A 16,730-nucleotide genomic window follows, 5' to 3' on the forward strand; every position below is an offset into this window, starting at 1 on the left:
ATTGTAAGTGAACAGGATGAAATGACAGTTTTGCTGCTACTTTTCCTGTAAAGTTTAACTGTTATCTTTTCTTTACCAGTTTGCATGCAGAGACCCTGAATGTAATATGAAAATATCTTGTTTTTAGAATTTGGCAGTCCCACCCAGAATGAGATAGGGGTGGCTTAAATATAAAAAAATACTTAAAAGGTCTTTGGTCTATTTTGTCTTTGGCTAGGTCTTGACAAAAGAAACATCTTTATTCAATTATCTTGGTTTCCTAAATAAGAAAGGATTATTTGAAAGGATTTAGGATTGAAGGTCTGTTATTGTTCCTCATTTTTCTTTAATATTTTGAACATTTACTTGAAGACAGTTTCTCTACCTTTGTGTGTGTGTGTGTGTGTGTGTGTGTGTGTGTGTGTGTGTGTGTGTGTGTGTGTGTGTGTGGTTTATTACAAATTTGGCTTGAAAAGCTCTTCAGCCATAAGGTGAATTGTTAGCAAGGCAATAGTTTGATCACTACCTGGGAGAGATCCCTGCCTGCTCAGGAGTTTTCAGCAATATTCCATTGAAATGCCAGAAATTGAGACCAACTGCTGAATTTGTTTTTAAATAGCTAACTTACTGCAGAGTCATTTTCTAAGGAAAAGCTCAAGATGCCCCAGGCAGAAGATTTCCATTTATGGTTCAATTCAGGAGAATCAGCTTACTTGTGTTTTCTGGTTGGTTGATTGGTTGGTTGGTTGATTTTTGATTTTTAACTTGTACCAAGGATCGCAGGCTGTTGCAAAGCAGAAAGCCAAGGCCTTGGACACTCAAAGAGATAACCTCCCAAAGTGTGGGGAAGAATCATCCATTCTACAAAGCATTTTTATTTTCCTAGGCTGATTGGGAAGGAATCTTAAGGAGAAGCTCCCCTGGACATAACAAAGTTGTTTTAAGCATGTACGCTTTATTGTTATCTTGCCTTTCTGTTGCCGTCTCTCTTCGTTATTCTGTATTTTCTAGCTTACCAGCATTACATGTCTGCTCTCTAAACACATAAATGGACCTCCTCTTGTCTTTTATGAAGAGGAGAGTTAATTATTTTCTGTTGTGGCTTTGTTTTTTCCTTAGCCTTGCATTTCTTATGACCTTGGATTTTGTGGGTGTGTTTATGTATACTCTGCTGAAAAAGAGTGAAGAGGGAATGTTGTCTTGGGTTCCTGTTTCCTCTTTTGTTAGTGTGCTATTTTTCCACTATTCATGTCTTCATATCTCTTACCAATGTATGTATTTGTACAGTCTCTTACGTTCCACCAAAATTTGAGTTAACTTTTAAGAACCCATATACTAAAATAGAAAAATAAGCTCCAGAATCACAGAAAATATATATTTGAATAATAGGTAAAGACCCGAAGAAAGTGAGAATGCAAATTTATGCACAAGTAATTATACTTCTTCATGATGGAAAATATTATATTATGGAGGATATCTTTTAAAGAAAAAAACCTTGGACTTACCTCTCTTTTAAAAAAAGGCACACCAATTCAGTCATAAAGATAACCAAACACCATGTGCCCTACCTACCAGAAAGAAACTGTTGAAGCCACAAATTGAGTCCTTTTGTCAAAGTGATCATGGGTTGTTACTTAAATCCTCCAGCCACATCCTGTAAATTTGTGAATTTTGTCACAAATCACAATTTCACAGTTTTCCTGTTTCGGGGGAAAATTACTAGAATCTAGGCAGTTGCCAATTTTAGTACTTGTGTGTAAAATGAGGGGAGGGGAGCGGCATCAGCCTGAGAATCTACCCCTCCCCTCCTCTTCCCTGCAGATTAGGACAGGGAGCAGCCTCCAGAGCTGGAGTGTGCTGTCTGTCCCCACAGTAGGAAGTTATATCATGCATATTCATAAATAGAATATTAAATTAGCAATCATGTATAAAGGACTATTATTTTACTGCAGATTTTGAATGTTATGATTTATTATGACTATAAATTGTATAAATGACAAAATTTTATTTCTGCTTCTCTTCCAAATACCAAGAGGAATATGGATTTCTGTTAATATTGGCCTTGGAGTCCCAAGATTTTCCTCCCTTATTTTTTCAGACCTTTTTTAGTAACACAGTCATTATAGTCTTCTTACCACAATTGCAGTGCTGTAGCTTCCTAATCACCACTTTTTCATGTCTTGTTACAAAAGTAAGGCATACTTTTTTGTGTGTGTTTTTTTGTTTATTTGTTTGTTTATTTTGGCATGCTTCTTATTTAAAATAAATTGTCTAGAAGAATTTGGAGTAGAAGGTAAAAATTTCCTTCATTGCCACGTCTACCCATACCATGGCCATTGCCCCACATACCTACGCATACACACACAGAAAATCTGAGGGGTGTGTGTGTGTGTAAATATCCACACATTTAAATTTGTTCTGTTTTGTTTTTAATACAATGAGGATATGTTATACACTGTTCTATGACTTAAGTTTTTTTTCCTTAACAACATAGTAAAACTATGCATGTGTTTCTGTGTCAATTTATAAAGATCTGCCTCCTTTTTAATGGCTATCTATTGTTTAGAAAATTTATGTAACCATTCCCTTATTAGTGAATATTTTGTTTTTTCCAATTTTGCCCTTTGACAAGCAGTGGTAAAATTTTTCACTGCACATCTGAGTGTCTCTGTTGATTACATTTTTAAGGGGAACTGCCTGGGCAAGGGTGTATACATTTTTATTTTGGCAAATAGTGTCCAATTGCCCACCGAAAATGCTTAGCAGTATGTGGGCGGGGGGAGATTTTTCCTCTGCCCTCTTAGGTTAAGTAACTGGGGGCCTGTGAATTTAACTGACAGTAGACAGATTAATCATAGTTTTTCAAAAACCCTAAGTATTCATATGCATATGAGAGCTCACAAAAGAAATAGCTCCCTAGGGACTTGCCTGGTGGTCCAGTGGTAAAGAATCCACCTTCCAATGCAAGGGACACGGGTTCAATCCCTGGTCAAGGAACTAAGATCACACATGCCGTGGGACAACTATGCCCACGTGCCACAACTACTGAGCTCACACACCTCAACTAGGAGCCTGCGTGCCGCAAACTACAGAGCCCACACGCTCTGGAACCCGTGCCACAACTAGAGTGAGAAAATCTGCATGCCACAACTAGAGAGAAGCCCGTGCGCAGCAATGAAGAGCCCACACGCCACAACAAAAGATCCCACGTGTCTCAACGAAGATCAGCATGCTGCAACTAAGACCCGATGCAGCCAAATAAATAAATATTTAAAATTTTTTAAATTAAAAAAAAAAGTAGCTCCCTAAATGACTAGGGTTGGGGGCTTATATACCTAACTTAGGGGAGAGGAAGCAGGCAGAAGAGGCTTCTATGGGAAGAACAAGTGGATTTCTAGGGGAACAAACAGGAGATAAAACAGTTTGTGATGATGTTTGTTTACGCAGGTGCAAGTGGTCTCTCTGATTTTTTTTTTTTTTCCATTCCATAAAACTCCCCCAGAAGGGATCCATGGCAGCCTCACTCCCAGGACTTTTCTGCTTTTAGTGAAATAAGGGAAGCTCCAAAAAGGCTTCTTTCTGCATCTGTTGAATCTCAAATATCTTTAGTTTAGAATAATCTTCATGCCAGCTCTCAGGGTCCAAATAGGTCCCCACAAACATATATTCCTACCTATACCAAGTGTCATGCCTATCATGCTTCCCATGCTACCAGAGGGTAGTAACATACAAAGTGTAAATCCTCGTGAGTATTTAAAATTTTAATAAGTTATTAGGCTTTTTAAAAAAAATTGCTTCCAATTTCCCTGTATCATAAGCTCTATCTACAGATTAAATAGAGTAAAATCATTTACAGAAATAATTATTAAATATTCGTTAAATCAGAACGTTGCATGGAGACTTCAGCATACCACTGATTATTTGATTCATTCTTATGGAAATTGGAGATAAGCCTCATCTTGGAATTTAATAAATTTGTCATGATACCTATCAGCTTTGGTTTCTTCTCTTTTCGTATCTGGCTCAAAATGATCAGATACATTTTTCTGTCAACAAAAATGCAACAACGACTACCAAAACAAGCAAAAAACACTATCACTATTGGAGGTGATTTGGGTACCAACACCTCACTCCAGAGGTGCCCAAACTTTGCTGCACATTAAAATTGCCTGTGGAGCTGTTAAAATATTATTCCCAGGCCTCCTGATACACAATTAAATCCAAAAATCTGGGGCCCAAACCAGAAATCAATAGTCTTTAAAGCTCCCCAGTTGATTCCACTCTGCAGTTTGAGAACGACTGCCTTACTCATAATTAAATCAACTTAGTTACTAGTAATTAAAGAGAAGAATTAAAATTTTGTCCTGCTTGTTCTAATACAGATTTTATTTCAGGATCACCAAATAACCCTAGTCATTACTGGCTATCTAAAGATTTCTAAAATATGCCAAAGAATTCCTGCTGATAAATGTAGAAAGAACAATAAAATTAGAAAACTCGACAATTTACAGACCCTAATGAAATCACTCGTTCAAGCAAAGATTGTCAGTGTATGCAAAAACCTCTATATTCTCAATCCTAGCTGCACATTGGAATCACCTTGGGAGTTTTTAAAAATCCTGATATTCATACCACAGCTTGGGCTGATTGAATTGGAATCTCTGGGCATGGGACTCAGTTAGCAGTAGTTTCTAAATTCTATGCCCTCCACTTCCACGCCAGGCAACCAAGTTGTGCAGTGCGCAACCAAGGTTGAGAATCCTTGCATTAGTAGAAAGGAAGATGGTGAACCTGAAAATACAAAGATCAGGCTGCCACCACTTGAATTGGCTGATTGATCTGAGCAAATGTAAAAGTTCTGATGTGACGTCATGTGAAGTACACAGCACTGTTCATGAAGTATTCTAACCACAAAAGTTTGACCTGAAAGCTTTTAGCTCTAAATTTCTGCTTACAAGAAGAATTGAGGTTTGAGGATGTGTAAATGCCACCGTGAGAAAGCCATCAAACAGATTTAGAATGTGGTGCATCCTATGAGTTTATTGCTATGGTTCCAGCAGTGAGCCAAGAAAATGAAAATGAAGGAATGGGAAATCCTTTCTAGATCGAAAGAACTTAAGTAACAATCAAAAACGCAATCAGTGAACCTTATTTCAGCCTGACTAGTACAAGCCACTGAAGAAAGACATTTCTGAGACATCAGGAAAATTCTGAATATGAACTCATTTTACGGCATTATGGAATAATTGTAGTTTTGTGAAGTCCTTATTTTATAGAGCTACAAATGGAAGTATTTAGAGTTCTGATCATCTGATATGAGAGGTCTGTTTTAAAATTCTCTAACAGAAGAAAAGAAAAAGATAAATGGATCATAAAAGTGTGGTATAATGTAATTATGAAATCTGGGGGGCTAATTATACTTTTCTCTGTTTTTATATATGTTTGAAAAGTTTAAAAAACTTTAAATACAAATTGTTTAAATAAAGGGTTCAAAATAGTGGGATTTAAGTCGTACATCAGAGTGACGTGTTAAAGCCAGTAAGCTGTTGCCCATACTCTGAAGGCTGGTCCTAACGGAAATGAAACCAACTATGAGACAGTGACATGTGCTCCCCAGCCAGTGGGTGGTACTTAATTTGAGCTTCCACATAGATGGGATTTTGTTAAAATTCTTATTAAGCAAAATCACCTGTAGCGTGCTAGGCATCAGCTTAGAACTCCACATTTATCACTCTGTTTGTGCATGGGTGTTTGTGCCACCAAATAAGAATATTAGCATTTAGTTTTAGCCAACATGTATCTTTATGTTCCTGAGCCAGTTATTCATGACATATGAACACATCCCCCAGAAGCTTAAATATTGTTAGTACTTCATGTAAAAATCAAATATCCAGCTTTAGCCTTTAACGTTTAATTCAAACAAGTCGAAATAAATATTTAAATTTTCTCATGCTTTTAGTGATATGTGAAGAAATAATCTATTAACTAGCTAAAATAAAATAGAAATTGTAAAGTCCAAAATCTCCTGTTTTTCCATTACCACCTCCTCAACACAGAGCCCCACTTCCTTAGCTTACAATTGTTACTTTGGGAAACATTAAAAAGGCTACCATCTATAACTCCACATTTCATTTTTATGCCAGAGTTAGCCTGCATTTAGCTTTATCTTGATCATCTTTACCAAAATAGATAATCCAGTAGAAAAGTACAGAAAAACCTGGTTTCACAAGACCCATTCATTTCTTTTAATGGTGAATATGTATGGAATTTTTTAGAGAAGGATTTTTTGGTTTCTTTTTTTTTTTTTTTAACAGAAGAAATGTATCTCCCACTATCAAATATTTTCATTTATATATTTGGTAACATCTTTTCCCCAAAAGGAACAAAATTTGTCTTTGGAAAAATATTTGACTGGTTTTTGAGCACTTATTTTCCGTAGACTACACTTTTTACATCACAGCAAGTCCCTTATTCTTTGTTCAGCCTTACTCGTTAGGAAGTGAGAGCCCTCTGGCCTTTTATGAACACCGCCTGTTAAACTTGGACACTTTGCAGATGTGATCCATTTCTTTTCATCTTTATATTTCTAAACTTGTTTTTATAGTTTTCCTTTTATAGGTATAATAGAGTATGAATTTTTTATGGTAGGTTTAATAACTGTATTTTAATTAGTACCCAGACTAAAAATACTTACTAAACACTCATCTTAACATGACTTCTTGTGGAAATTCCTATTTTTTCCCCTAAAAATTAGTTTGAATCATTTTGAATCCCTGAAGAGAATTCAGGAATTTTAAAGTGTTTTTGAACAGGAGAGCTCTCTGGTGGCATACAAACCTAAAATATTTTTCAGATTTGTCATTGTAGAAATCAAATAAAGTACTTTATACCAGTTTATACAGATATGAAGTTTGTTTAAACTATGAGATTCAATTCGGGTAGATGAGCTTCTACAGTGGATTTTAAGGCAGACTAGTTGATGTTTAGAATAAGGTTTAAAGTAAACTAGAAGGTACTTCATTAATAATGGTTTCTATTTTCCAAGGCTTTTCACACAGTGTTTTCCGTATGAGTAAAAATTTTAGGGCCATTGTCTTATTAATATTTAAGAGATAGTTTAAGCATGCATAAGACCCAAAAATCTAGATATATCAAGAAAACCAGACTAGAAATAGCTTCAAGAAACATGGTCTTCTGCTCGTTCTTCTAAGTCTTTACTTGCATTAAAACCCAACTTTGAAAGAATATCATATGTATGTAGTAGTTTGTAGTTGGGTCAACAAACTCCAAGTATCTGTAGTATTCTTTTTTTTTTTTTTTTTTTTTTTTTGTGCTGTACGCGGGCCTCTCACTGCTGCGGCCTCTCCCGTTGCGAAGCACAGGCTCCGGACGCGCAGGCCCAGCGGCCACGGCTCACGGGTCCAGCCGCTCCGCGGCATGTGGGATCCTCCCAGACCGGGGCACAAACCCGCGTCCCCTGCATCGGCAGGCGGACTCCCAACCACTGCGCCACCAGGGAAGCCCTGTAGTATTCTTAAGATATAAGTCAATATCCATCTCTATCTTATGTGGATTAAAGAATGTTCTTATGCTTCATGCTTCCATCACCCTATTTACATTTTCTCTCTGAAACAGGATTTCCCAATGTTCTCATTGCCTCCAATAATAAAGTTACCTGCTCTAGAAATGAGTCTTGTACATCAGAGAAGCTACTGAAGAGGACAAGTCTTGGGGACCATTTTCCAGGTCCCCTTCCAGAATTTGGCTGAGAGCTTTACTTCTTAGCCATTGAAGGCACTGGAATATTTCTGCAGCAGCTCTGTGGAAGCTATGGGAAGTGAGAGTCCCAGGGCCTAACAGGAAGTTGAGTCCCTATAAGACTAAATTCTCTACTCATATTTTTCACAGTATTGCACCTGAGTGTGATAGCCTGACTTCAACTCATAGACCAGAGTTGGAAGAAATGTGACATACCTAATTCCCTTAACTGTCAAAGAAAGTATCATCTGCCTTAATATTGTGTGCTATTACCATCCCAAGATCCCTGCCAAAACCCACACTACACTACCTTTTATGTAAGGGCAAACCCCTAAACTCTATAGCAACTCAGGACAAGGAGAATCTAGCATAAGGTTGCAGCCTGCTGGTTTGTGAAAGACTAGTTAGACGGCTATACAAACTAAAAATCTCCTTACTGTTCCCTAGGTTCCTGTTTCAGTGGTGATTTTACACACAGTGTAGACCTCTGTCATTTCATATAACATAAACAGACACATAGATTAACAAAGCAGAGGCATTTTAAGAATTTCAAGTTCTTTAAAGAAGCCTTAGACCTTTCACTGAGCATATTTTTATGCATACATATTTGGGAGGTACATCACAGAAAAGATAAAATAATTCACTTTGTATTTCATCTTTTACTGTGAGCTTAATGGGATGGGTAATGTAACAGATTTTTATAGCCCTACAACATTATTGTCCCTTATGTGCTAATACTTTTCTTAGCTGCGGCCTTCTACTTTTTCTAATTAATTGCCCTTTTTTGGGTAATATTCAGGCACTCGGATGAAATGTAGCAGGCAAGAAGGACCATGCTTCCACAAATCTCCCAGTCTTAATCACAGATGGAGATTATTTCATTCCACCTTGAAGCTTATTCAAGTTCTATATTTGTAGACATTCATTTTCTTGGAAGATGCTAATTTGATGTTTGAAAATCTCCCATAGTATATTTCTGGTGTCCCAGAAAACATGTTTATGATTTTTTCAAAAAGGTAACACATGTTCTTCAGTACACAGATTAAAGAAGTAGCATTCATATTCTGTTTGCCATTTTTACTCATAAAAATCTCTCAATTTCATGTTCTGATTGTGCTAAACAGCATGCCAACTGTTTAATTGTAGTTTACAGCATTGATCATGAAATGATGAACCCCATCCTGTAAGTCTCTGTGGGTTTCTCTGGTAAATTTGACTAGTATCTGCTTCCATTCCACAAAGCAGATGTTTTTAAAAGACATTTATTTGAAAGATTGCATAAATAATGCATAATTAGTAATTGTGACACACCATACTACAATAGGTGTACTTTATTCAGTAATTAGGAAATGACCCGTTTGTATATCTGAGGTATAGTAGCTGTAGGTACATACATTTATGTGGGTGTATACGATTTGTGAATTACAAGTTTTCAAAGAAACAATAAATAGCAAAAACTATCTTGAAAACAATTTAATTTCCTTTTAGTGATTCAGAAGAGATTTCAGTATCTTTTTGTCTTTGCAGGTATACATTATCATTGGACTCTACTATAGAAGTAGAAAAATGACTGAAGACCTTATTCACAGTATAGAATTTGGTTGTTTTACAGTTCATATTAAATAAACCTCTTTAACCAACTTTGTAAAACTGTAACTTTTATATTTACTGAAATATAAAGCACAAAATAGGTACCCTGTACTCTAAACCCAGTTATTTAGATCTTCAAATTAGATTTGGGGTACATGGGGATTTAATACTTTAGTGTTCTAGTTAACATCTCTGTGTCCTTTTCTATATTCTGTTTTCTGAGGCATTGCATTTAAAACTATAAGAAACATAGGCTTCCCTGATGGTCCAGTGGTTAAGACTCTGCGCCTCCACTGCAGGGGCACGGGTTCAGGGAACTGAGATCCTGCATGCCACACGGCACAGCCAAAAAGTAAATAAATAAAAAATAAAAGTATAAGAAACAGATACTAACATTTAGAGGGCAGAGGATCATATTACTTGGGGGTAATTTTGTTGATTTTGTTTGTGTTTGCATTTTTTAAGATTCTAATTCTGTTAAGTTTTACTGTTAGGGTGACCAGTATGGAATAATGTATCTTACAATTTGTACTTGATCTGTGTAAGATTATTTCTTTCTTTTTTTTTATTAAAGCATAGTTAATATACAATATTATATTAGTTTTGGGTGTACAATATTGTGATTTGACATTTATATACAATACAAATTGATCATAATAAGTCTAGTAACCATCTCTGTACAGAGTTATTGGGATATTGTTGATTATATTCTCTTTTTCTTTTTAATACATCTTTATTGGAGTATAATTGCTTCACAATACTGTGTTAGTTTCTGCTGTACAACAAAGTGAATCAGCCATATGCATACATATATCCCCATATCCCCTCCCTCTTGAGCCTCCCTCCCAGCCTCCCTATCCCACCCTTCTAGGTCATCGCAAAGCACCGAGCTGATCTCCCTGTGCTATGCGGCTGCTTCCCACTAGCTATCTGTTTTACATTTGGTAGTGTATATATGTCCATGCCACTCTCTCACTTCGTCCCAGCTTACCCCTCCCCCGCCCCCTGTCCTCAAGGCCATCCTCTACCTGTGTGTCTTTATTCCTGCCCTGCCCCTAGGTTCATCTGTGCTATACATTATGTCCCCATGACTTATTTATTTTATAACTGGAAGTCTGTACCTCTTAAGCCCCTTTACCAGTTTTGCCAACCATCCCCCCACACCCATCCCTTGACAGCTAATTTCTTTCCCTGTGTCTATGAGTCTGTTTCTGTTTTGGTTTTTAGCTTCCACATATGAATGAAATCATATGGTGTTTGTCATTGTCTGACTTACTTCACTTAGCACAATACCCTCTAGGTCTGTCCATGTTGTGGCAAATGGCAAAATTTCATTCTTTTTTATGGCTGAGTAATATTCACACAAGGGAATACCACATCTTTAGCCATTCATCCATTGATGGACACTTGGGCTGTTTCCGTATTTGGCTATTGTAAGTGATGGTGCAGTGAACATATGAGTACATACATCTTCTCAAATTAATGCTTTTATTTTCTTCAGATAAATATCCAGAAGTGAAATTGCTGGATCATATGGTAGTTCTATTTTTAATATTTTGAGGAGCCTCCATACTCTTTTCCATCATGGCTGCGCCAATTTACAATCCCACTAATAGTACCCAAGGGTTTTCTTTTCTGCACGTCATCACCAACACTTGATTTTTGTCTTTTTGATAATAACCATTCTGACAGGTGTGAGGTGATAACGCATTGTGGTTTTGATTTGTATTTCCATATGGTTAGTGATGTTGAGCATCTTTTCATGTCTGTTGATCATCTGTATGTCTTCCTTATAAAAATGTCTATTCAAGTGGGAGGGAGGGAGACGCAAGAGGGAAGAGATATGGGGACATATGTATATGTATAACTGATTCACTTTGTTTTAAAGCAGAAACTAACACACCATTGTAAAACAATTATACTCCAATAAAAATAACAACAAAAAAAGTCTATTCAAGTCCTCTGCCCATTTTTTAATTGAATTATTTCTTTTTGTTGTTTGGTTTTTTTATGTTAATTTTTATGAGTTCTTTATGTATTTTGAATATTAACCCCTTAACATATATATCACTTGCAAATATCTTCTCCCAGTCAGTGGGGTGCCTCTTCGTTTTGTTGGTGTACGAAAGCTGTTTAGTTTGAGGTAGTCTCGTTTGTTTATTTTTGCTTTTGTTGTCCTTGCCTGGGGAGACAGATCCAAAAAAATATTGCTAAGACTGGTGTCAAAGAGTGTACTGCCTATGTCTTGTTCTAGGGTTTTATGGTTTCAGATCTTACATGTGAGTCTTTAATCCATTTTGATTTTATTTTTGTATGTGTTGTAAAAAAAAAAGTGAACCCAATTTCATTCTTTTGCATGTAGTTGTCCAGTTTTCCTAACACCATTTATTGAAGTGACTGCCTTTCCCCATTGCATATTCTTGGCTTCTTTGTAGTAAATTAATTGATCATATAAGCATGGGGTTTTTTGGTTTTGTTTGAGAAGGATAGGTCTTAACTTTTCTTTTGTTTGTTTGTTTGGTAGAATTCACCTGTGTAGCCAGTCTGGGCCTGGGCATTTGTCTGTTGGGAGTTTTTTGATTACTGATTTAATTTCATTACTAGCAATCAGTCTGCTCAGATTTTCTGTCTCTTCCTGATTCAGTCTTGAAAGATTTTTGTGTTTCTAGGAATTTATCCATTTCTTCTAGGTTATCTGATTTTTTGGTGTATAATTTTTTGAAGTAATCTCTTACAATCCTCTGTGGTATCAGTTGTAACTTCTCCTGCTTCATTTCTGATTTTATTTATTTGAGTCCCCTCTCTGTTTTTCTTAATGAGTGTAGCCAAAGGTTTATCAATTTTGTTTATCTTTTCAGAGAATCAGCTTTTAGTTTCATTGATCTTTTCTATTGTTTTTTTAGTCTCTATTTTAGTTATTTCTGCTCCAATCTTTATTACTTCCTTCTTTCTGCTAACTTTGGTCTTTGTTCTTTTTCCAGTTCCTTTAGGTGTAAAGTTAGATTATTTGTTTCAGAATTTTCTTGTTTCCTGAGGTAGTCCTGTATCACTATAAACTTCCCTTTTAAAATTGATTTTGCCTAGTCCCATAGATTTTGAAATATTGTGTTTCCACTTTGTCTCAAAGTATTTTTTTATTTCTTCTTGATTCCATCATTGACCCATTGGTTGTTTAGTTGAATGTTGTTTGGCCTTCAGGTGTTTGTGGTTTTGTCAGTTTTCTTCTCATTATTGATTTCTAGTTTCATACTATTATGGTCAGAAAACATGCTTGATGTGATTTCAGTCTTCATAAATTTATCGAGACTTGTTTTGTGGCCTAACACGTGATCCATCCTGGAGAATGTTCCATGTGTCTTAGAAAAGAATGTGTATTTTGCTATTTTCAGGTGGTGGAATTTTCTCTCTGTGTGTGTGTGTGTGTGTATGTGTATACACAGTAAGTCTATTTGGTCTAATGTGTTGTTTAAAGTCAATGTTCCTTTATTGACTGTCTGGTTGATCTGTCCATTGATGTAAGTGGGGTGTTAAAGTCCCCTATTATCGCATTGCTGTCAGTATTTCCCTTTATGTATTTAGGTGCTCCTGTGTTGGGTGCATAGCTGTTTACAAGTTATGTCCTTTTGTTGGATTGATCCCATTATCATTATGTAATGCCCTTCTTTGTCTCTTGTTACAGTCTGTATTTTAAATTTTATTTTGCCTGATAGAAGTATTGCTACCCCAGCTTTCTTCTCATTTCTGTTTGCATGGAACATCTTTTTCCATCCCTTCATTTGTGTGTTTGGATCTGAAATGAGTCTCTTGTAGGCAGCATATATATGGGTCTTATTTTTTAATCCATTCTGCCACCCTATGTCTTTTGATTGGCGCATGTTGTCTATTTCCATTAAAAGTAATTATTGATAGGTACATACTTATGGCCATTTTGTTAATTGTTTTCTGGCTGTTTTTATAGTTCTTCTCTGTTCCTTCCTTCTCTTGTTCTCTTCCCTTGTGATTTGATGGCTTTCTTTAGTGTAATGTTTATATTTCTTTCTCTTTATTTTTTGTGTATCTGTTACAGGTTTTCGGTTTGTGGTTCCCATGAGTTTTATATATAACAGCCTATGAATATAGCAGTCTATTTTAAGTTGATGGTCACTTAAGTTTGTGTACTTTCTAAAAGCACCACTTTTTTTACTCCCCTCCCTGAACATTTTATGTTTTTGAGGTCATATTTTATTTTTATTTTGTGTATCACTTAACTCATTATTTTAGATATAGATGATTTTACTACTTTTGTCCTTTAACCTTCATACTGACTTTTTAGGTGGTTGATCCACTACTTTTACTATACGTTTCCCTTAACCAGTGCTATTTTTTTCTTTCACCATTTTGTTGTTTGTTTGTTTCTAGTTATAGCCTTTTATTTTCCATTTAAAAAAGTCCTTTTAACATTTTCTTAAGACCAGTTTAGTGATGATGAACTTCTTTAGCTTTTATTTGGAAAACTCTTTATCTCTCAATTCTGAATGATAATCTTGCCAGGTAGGGTATTCTTGGTCGTAAGTTTTTCCTTTCATTACTTTGACTATATCATGCCACTCCTTTATGGCCTGTAAAGTTTCTGCTGAAAAATCAGCCAATTGCCTTATGGCATATTAACCCTTGTATGTGACTTTTTGTTTTTCTATCTTTATCTTTAACTATTGCCATTTAATTATGTCTTGGTGTGGATCTCTTTGAGTTCATCTTATTTGGGACTTTGTGCTTCCTGCACCTGGATATCTGTTTTCTTCCCCAGGTTAGGGAAGTTTCAGCCATTATTTCTTCAGATGGATTTTCTGTCCTTTTCTCTCTCTCTTCTGCTTCTACAGACCCTGTAATGTGAATGTTAGATAGTTGATGTTGTTGCAGTAGTCCATTAAATGATCCTCATTTTTTAAATTCTTTTTCTTTTTGCTCTTCTTATTCAGTGATTTTCACCATTTTGTCTTCCATATCATTGATATGTTATTCTGCATCCTCTAATCTGCTGTTGATTTCCTCTAGTGTGTTTTTTACTTCAATTATTTTATTCTTCAGTTCTGATTAGTTCTTTTTTATATTTTCTCTCTCTTTTATGAAGTTCTCCCTGAGTTCATCCATTCTTCATCCTAGTTTGGTGAGCATCTTTATGACCATTATTTTGAACTCTACCTGGTAAATTGTTTATCTCCATTTTGTTTAGTTCTTTTTCTGAGTTTTTGTCTTGTTTTTTTCATTTGAAAGCTATTCCTTTGTCTCCTCATTTGTCTAACTCTCTGTGTTTGTTTCTATGCATTAGGCATATCATCTATTTCTCCTGGTTCTGAAAAGGTGGTCTTATATAGAAAGTCCCCTGTGAGGTCTGGTATCACAATTCCTCCTGGTCACAAGAGCCAGGATATCCAGGGCTACCCCGTGTGTGCCCTCTTGTTGTGGTTAGACCACTATTGCTACAGGCACTGTGGTAGGCTGGGCTCACCCCTTGGTCCAGCAGCTGATAGGTTTTTCCTCAACTGCTGCAGGCACACTGATGTGTGGGGCTGGTCCCCAGCTCAACTGGCTGCAAGGCCAGCCGGAACCGTTGCAGACATGCTGATATGCTGAGCTAGCTCCCTGGAGTGAGAGCCACTTTGGAGGGGTGCCAGTGCTGGCTGGGGCTACCCACTGGCTGGGGCAGAGTGAGAACCACTTTAAAGGGGCCCGCTGGGGCAGGTGGGTTGTGCAGGGCTGGTCCTCAGGAACACCTGGGGAAGGTGCACAGTGTTAGTTAGGTTGAAAAAAGAGAAACAGAAATGGCAGCTGCCAGCAACAGGTCAGCCAGGGGGAAGGAAAGTGAAAAGAAAAAAATGGCATCTGACAGTGTTTCCATTCCCAAAGAAAGTTCCACCAGATACCTGCCGTCTGGCACTTACCTGCAAATTAGTCAGTGAATCTCCTTCTCATATGATCTTGATGCTTTTCAAGCTGTTGCTTCTGCCCTGGTACCTGGAACAGGTGAATTTGTGTGTGAGCTCTTTATGGGCAGAGTCTTGGTTTCCCACAGCCCTCTGGCTCTTCCAGACTTAAGCCTTGCTGGTTTTCAAAGCCAGACGTTATGGGGGCTTGTCTTCCTTGTCCCTGGTCTGGGGAGTGTGACGTGGGACTTGGGTCCCTCACTCCTCAGGGGTCCTCCACGGTTGTAATATCTCTCCCGTTTGTGGGTTGCTGCACTGTGTGCGTGGGTTCTGAGTAGACCGTTTATCTTCCCCTCCTACCCATCTCAATGTGGACTTTTCTTTATATCCTCAGTTGTAGAAAATCTGTTCTGCTAGTCTTCAGGTCATTCTCAGACATGGTTGTTCTATCCGTAGTTGCAGTTTTGTGTATCCGTAGGAGGAAGTGAGCTCAGGATCCTCCTACTCTGCCATCTTGATCCCATCAAGATTATTTTAAATAGCTTCTCTTAGAAAAGAGTGTAAATGAGCACAATTGCTTGTCACCTGGTTTGTGAGAAAATGTTCCATTGGATAAAGAGACAAAATTGCTGGAGTACAGATTTTTAGTATGTCTCTTTTTCTTTTCTTATTTAAATAATATCTCCTAATGGTTAAAAAGAGAGACATACACAGAACTCTAATGGTTTTGGTTTCCATGGTGATAATTTTTCAGATTCTGACACTGCATGCCACCTAGTGTTTCCAAGCCAAGAGCTTTGATGTAATGGTATCCCAGGTTTTATCTTGTACTAAAGCTGAAGCTAGGAACTATCTAAACGTCTTTTTCTTTTTAAAAGTGGCACATTTTCCCATTATGCCAATTCTTGAAACTGCCAGATTGGTACTTCCATGTCTATAGTTTGTTGCCATTTCCTGTGTGATTTTCCAGTGTTCCATTCCGGGATGAAATAAAAGTGGATTACTACCTAGCTCTGATTTCAGGTCCTCTCTTGTTTAGGTTCTCTGAAGCATTCCATTCCCTGTAAAACTCTATAACCTAGCAAACTATGTATTTTACTTAGTCCCTAATAAAACTCCTTCAAGAATTGCTGTGTAAGAATGTTTAGAACTGTGGAAAGACAGAAGACTTACAAATGAAGCAGATTACTCTCCAGTATTATCAGCCTGATAGAGACTTAGATCATGTTTCAGTGTGTACCAGGGAATCCACATACAATCTGAAATCTGTATTGAAATTCCAAACTTAAGAATTCAGAACTGTCACAGAGCTCTGCTACCTAGAAGTGTAATGTCAAATGATAAACCTAGAGACAGGTTCATCAAAAACCTATATTAAGAATGTCAGCAAATCTTTCTGGAGGCTAGGAAACAAAACCTTGGATTGAATCTGACATCAAGTTAAAGGTTTAGAATGTGGCATCCCAGTTCTCCTGTAAACCCTATATTCACTTTCCAAAC

The 16,730-nt window shown here is 36.9% G+C and overlaps 1 protein-coding gene across 1 annotated transcript in view; it reads left to right on the forward strand.

Annotated features, from left to right (window-relative positions):
- The window catches only part of PKP4 (plakophilin 4), a 178,319-nt gene that overhangs the window by 95,234 nt on the left and 66,355 nt on the right, over positions 1-16,730 (forward strand). The gene's annotated exons all lie outside the window — the stretch shown is intronic.

The sequence above is a fragment of the Hyperoodon ampullatus genome, assembly GCF_949752795.1.
Source record: "Hyperoodon ampullatus genome assembly, chromosome: 8".
NCBI classification, from domain to species: domain Eukaryota; kingdom Metazoa; phylum Chordata; class Mammalia; order Artiodactyla; family Ziphiidae; genus Hyperoodon; species Hyperoodon ampullatus.